This window comes from Epinephelus moara, chromosome 16 (assembly GCF_006386435.1).
Source record: "Epinephelus moara isolate mb chromosome 16, YSFRI_EMoa_1.0, whole genome shotgun sequence".
Lineage (NCBI taxonomy): Eukaryota > Metazoa > Chordata > Actinopteri > Perciformes > Serranidae > Epinephelus > Epinephelus moara.
Genome location: NC_065521.1, coordinates 29,558,559 through 29,564,578, shown reverse-complemented (window position 1 = coordinate 29,564,578; position 6,020 = coordinate 29,558,559).

Below are 6,020 nucleotides of genomic sequence, written 5' to 3'. Positions count from 1 at the left end.
TTCATAGAAGAAGCACTACACGTCCTTGAAGTTTGTCTTTTTCTTTTGAAAGTTTAGCACCTTCAAGATACCTGAAGGAGACAGAAGTATTGACTGTATTTATGATCTGTGTCCTGCAGGCTTTATAATGCAGTTTCAACATAAAAGTGCTTTTTAAAAGAGCAGTGTGTAGGATTTAGTGACATCTAGTGGTGAGGATTGAAGATTGCAACCAGCTGAAACTTCTCCCATGTGCCAAGCGTCAACTCCTGGTGAGGATTCCTTCTGTGTTTAATCTTCAGGAGGTTTTTAAAGGGAGCTGAATTGTCCAAACAAACCAGGGGTCTCATTTATAAAACAATGTGTAGGATCCATACTGAAAATGGACGTATGGCGTGCAAAAATGGCGTGCACCAAAAAAGATTAAAGTTTCTACAATCAGGCTTTCACCTCACCACCTGCATCGCCATATCCTGTCTCCAAAATGTTTTAAAGCATGAGTCAAAGTTTCTCCCATCAAGTCTGTTTTTAAAGATCACAGCTTTTGTGTGGGAAGTGGCACAATGTTTATAAATGAGACCCAAGTGCTTAAAACCAATAAAAACACTGACTAAAGCAGTTTCACGTTACTGTTTCTCCCAAGCTGCTCAGCTCCACTAGCCCAGCTCCTGCTAATGTGTGCTGGGGGCGGTTAGGGAGTGACCCCCACACCTACACATTCTGACTTTTGTCTTTAGAACTTTCTTAATTCTCGTGGCATAGGTTCAACAAGGTGCTGGAAACATTCCTCAGAGATTTTGGTCCGTATTGACATGATGACATCACACAGTTGCTGCAGATTTGTCGAATCTCCCGTTCCACCACATCCCAAAGGTGCTCTATTGGATTGAGATCTGGTGACTGTGGAGGCCACTGGAGTACAGTGAACTCATTGTTATGTTCAAGAAACCAGTTTGAGATGATTTGAGCTTTGTGACATGGTGCGTTATCCTGCTGGAAGTAGCCATCAGAAGATGGGTACACTGTGGTCATAAAGGGATGGACACGGTCAGCAACAATACTCAGGTAGGCTGTGGTGTTTAAACCATGCTCAGTTGGTACTAAGGGGCCCAAAGTGTGCCAAGAAAATATCCCCCACACCATTACACCACCACCAGCAGCCTGAACCGTTGATACAAGGCAGGATGGATCCATGCTTTCATGTTGTTTACACCAAATTCTGACCCTACCATCTGAATGTGGCAGCAGAAATCCAGACTCATCAGACCAGGCAACGTTTTTCCAATCTTCTATTGTCCAGTTTTGGTGAGCCTGTGTGAACTGTAGCCTCAGTTTCCTGTTGTTAGCTGACAGGAGTGGCACCTGGTGTGGTCTTCTGCTGCTGTAGCCCATCTGCTTCAAGGTTGGACGTGTTGTTGGTTCAGAGATGGTCTTCTGCAGACCTTGGTTGTAACAAGTGTTGCCTTTCTATCATCTTGAACTAGTCTGACCATTCTCCTCTGACCTCTGGCATCCTTTTCACTCAGAGATCTGCCGCTCACTGGATATGTTCTCTTTTTGGGACCATCCTCTGTAAACCCTAGAGATGGTTGTGTGTGAAAATCCCAGTAGATCAGCAGTTTCTGACAGACCAGCCCGTCTGGCACCAACAACCATGCCATGTTCAAAGTCACTTAAATCACCTTTCTTCCCCATTCTGATGCTCAGTTTGAACTTCAGCAGGTCGTCTTCACCATGTCTACAAGTCTAAATGCATTGAGTTGCTGCCACGTGATTGGCTGATTAGCTTTTTGTGTTAATTAGCAGTTGAAAAGGTGTACCTAATAAACCGGCTGGTGAGTGTACATCATCACAATTGCTTTATGTTATTGTCTATCTGTCTTTCAGTTGCATTTGCCGCATTCCCCTTGTATGTATATGTGCCACAATATTGTCACAATATTTCACCAATAATCAAAAAAAAAAAAAAAATCAATTTCTGCCAGTATATCCCCCTACATCTTACACACTGGATTTTTAAGAACTCAAGATGGACTTTAAATCAATACAGACATTACTGTAATACATTTTTGATAAACAAAGCTTAGCTAATTTAGAAGAGTACTGGAATATTGAATAAAAAACAGGAACCGAAAATCACCTGAACAAGTCAACTCATCATGTAAAAGTAAATATGTCAAAGTCTGCCAAACTAAAATTGGATGTTGTCCATAAAAGCACTTAAGATATATTAAAACATAATAAGATATATGAGTTATGAAAGAACAAACTTCGTGTGTGTTTCATATTCATGACTTTAGAAGATGTTTCGATCACTTCAATATTTCAGTGTGAGTTTCAGTGATAATGTCACAATGCCACTGGAGTTCCTGCTCATTTCATAAGCAGCATGTGCTAATTAGTCCATACATTGCAAAGTGGCAGATTATAATGTCTAAGGCAGGAAGCCAGACCACTCCTTAGAGCAATTAGAATACGTAAAAAGGTTAATGTGTGGTCATGCTGGGGACAGTATCCTGTAACCTACAGGCAAAGCTCTCATGTCCAACCCTGAGGACCACTAGACTGACGTACTTTTGAAGCGTCTCATGGGATCTCATTAGGCACATTGATGAGGAGGAAGACAGGGCTGAACTTGAGGAAGAAATCATATCTCAGCATCAGAGTTGGTAGAGTAATTATGGTTACAGCTGACTGAGTGCATGCAGAGGCCAGTACTTCAATTATTATTTTGTTTTTGTGACACACTTGGTGCCAAGTGTTAGATATCTGTAATGATTTGATTAGACTATATGCATTTGTCTGATGATTTCTGCAATTAGACTGTACAACCAGTAGAGGGCGTCTAAATCCACAGCATTGCTCCATGAAACATGAATCCCACACAGCAGCAGATGACAGTGCCACATTATTTACTTTTTATTACCCATTTATCCGAAATAAAACTCTTCCACTGCACATTATGTATAATCCCACTGGTTTAAATGCACATAATAGTACACAAGAGGATTTTTTTAGTTATTTATTCAACCCATATTCAACCAGGCAAGTCACACACATAAACAAGGAAGACATGAACAAGGCAGCAACATAAAAAGTATAAACACCAATAACCACAAAAATAAACAACAAAGATACACATTCATGTGTCAAAAAAATGTAAAATACCTACACACAGTGACAAGCACCAACCAGTTCATTCACCATAATGCTTACACTCACTGGCCACTTTATTAGGTACCCCTATTTAAATGCTTGTCAACGCAAATAGCTAATTAGCTAATCATATGGCAGCAACTAGACATGGTGAAGACGACCTGCTGAAGTTCAAACCGAACATCAGAATGAGGAAGAAAGGTGATTTAAGTGACTTTGAGCGTGGCATGGTTGTTGGCACCAGACGGACTGGTCTGTCAGAAACTGCTGATCTACTGGGATTTTCACACACAACCATCTCTAGGGTTTACAGAGGANGACAATAGAAGATTGGAAAAACGTTGCCTGGTCTGATGAGTCTGGATTTCTGCTGCCACATTCATAGAGCACCTTTGGGATGTGGTGGAACGGGAGATTCACATCATGGATGTGCAGCCGACAAATCTGCAGCAACTGTGTGATGCTATCATGTCAATATGGACCAAAATCTCTGAGGAATGTTTCCAGCACCTTGTTGAATCTATCACACAAAGAATTAAGGCAGTTCTGAAGACAAAATGGGTCCCAACACAGTACTAGCAAGATGTTCCTAATAAAGTGGCCACTGTATAAATACTGTACAATCAGGCAGAGAGAACATTTCTCTTAGTTTAGCTTAGCATATTTCAGCAAACTTTACATCAACACTTTATCAAACCAAACCATCATGACCCTCCTCAAAACAAGATAGTGAGTTATATTTCATTGTTTGATTATTTGCTTCATGTTTAAATGCTTGTTTTCAGTATCCTTGTGTGTGTTTCCTAGCATCCTGTATGTTGCCACTATTTGTTATGTTGCTGGGTTTCTAGCAACTTGTCCTCTTCACTGCTAAACTGTGCTTCATCCCTGCTAACATCAACTGGGAATGCTCATTTACCATCTTCCTCTCTGAAGAGTCATAAAAAAATGTGTTCACTCTATAAATGGAAGAAAAATGTGTGTAAAATATATGCTCTGCAGCAAGGACTCACACGTGAGACACATCAGTGCCAAGAGCCTTCAGCGGTATAGATCTGTTATCATGTTTCCAGGATACATGCTGTTTTTGTAATTCTTCCAGTCCTCAATTTTTAAACTATGATCTATCTACCGTCCTTCACCTGAGCCAAATTTTCTAAATATGGATGAAAGGAGCATCACAGCTCAAGATACCATCGCTTGTTTTGCAATTTACGATGTCCTTTTTAGAGATTAGATGGAAGATTAAGACGCACACAGTGAGTGAATCCAGCCCGATCCTCTGCCAAATAGCAAATGAAAATGTGTTGCTTGAATAAATGAGACAATGTAATTACCATTCTTGTTTGCACAGGTGATGAATTAATATCTCCTGCTGAGAGCTTCTGATGATATACATCTACTTGTGTATGCATGCAAACGTGCATGCGTGATGGATTTCACAGTTAACATCAGGCATGTGCTCCAGCGGGGGGGCTTCACTGATTAACATGTCTTGTATCTGAGAGAAGTGAGTCCTCTGTGAAATCAGAAGCTATTGATCTCTTGAAAGGAACACCTGTAGACTCTCCGCACACTGGTCTTCATCCCTACAGGCGAGAACTGATTTAGCTTCGTCTTTGTTGTCATACATGAAGTTACCGTAGTAGTTCTGCACCTCAACCCTGTGAAATCTCGAGAAAGAAAACACACTGTTCACTGTAGGTGTCCAGCAGCACAGCTGTGAGGGTCAGCGGACAACCACAACACATGAATATACTTTACAGCTACAAAAGCACACCTACAGATTCACAGTGTGGCAGATGACCTGCAAATATTCAATCAAAAAGTAAAGTGTTTTTCAGCGTTTTTGTGTTTTGTTTTTTTTTTATTGTCACTGAAAAAGTCAGCAGAAAGATAGAAACAAGCAGTCTGTTCCAGGTCTCTCTCTTATTCACTCAGTAGCTGGCCTCCTTTTTATTCTCTTTGCCATCTGTCTTTGTTTTACTCGCTCCTCCCAAAGGGTCTGCTTTCAGGTACTGAGTCAAAGAACCGCTCCGTTTATGTTCTCATAAATTGATAAAGTAATTGAATGTCAGCTAAAACAGAGCATACATTTAAAATTCAGTCAGCTGGAGTTGGAAAATTTGAGTCTTCTCCACAGTTTTCATGTGGTAACAGTGGTTAGCCGCTAAATTAACCTTGACCACAAGGGGGACTTGTTTGATTAAGAGAACGATCACACCGAGATGAAACGCTAGAAACGCGATGCCAGTAAAACCATTTTTTTTCATATGATACAGCGCATCTGACCGGCATTCAAGCGTCTTTTTAGACATGCATTTTTGTAGACGTTTCTTTTTAGACGCGCGTAGATGCTGAAAAGTTAAAATATTTTCAACTTTTTGAGCGTCAGACGCCAGTAGCTAGCGCACATTGAATAAGCGCTTCCAGCGTTTCAAGCGTCCCCATCTCTAGCGTCTCATTTCTGTGTGATCACCCCCTAAAACGAAGAGTTCAACATTTTGGACACATTTACGGATCAAAATATTAATACCACTTTCATGTTTTTAAGGTAAATACGAAGCTACCATGAGCAGCTGGTTAACTTAGCTTAGCTTAGCACAAAGACCAGAAACAGAGAGAAAATGGCTAGCCGAGCTCTCTCCAAAGGTAACAAATTCCTCAACCAGACCCTTTAAAGCTCACTAGATAGATAGATAGATAGATAGATAGATAGATAGATAGATATTCAGATTCAGATTCAGATTCAGAATACTTTATTAATCCCCGGGGGGAAATTGTTTTTGTTCCAATGCTCCGTGCAAAGTAGAAATAGAAATACAGCATGAATGGAAACAAGAGATAAAGATGAAGATATAAATAAAATACTAAAATAGACAATG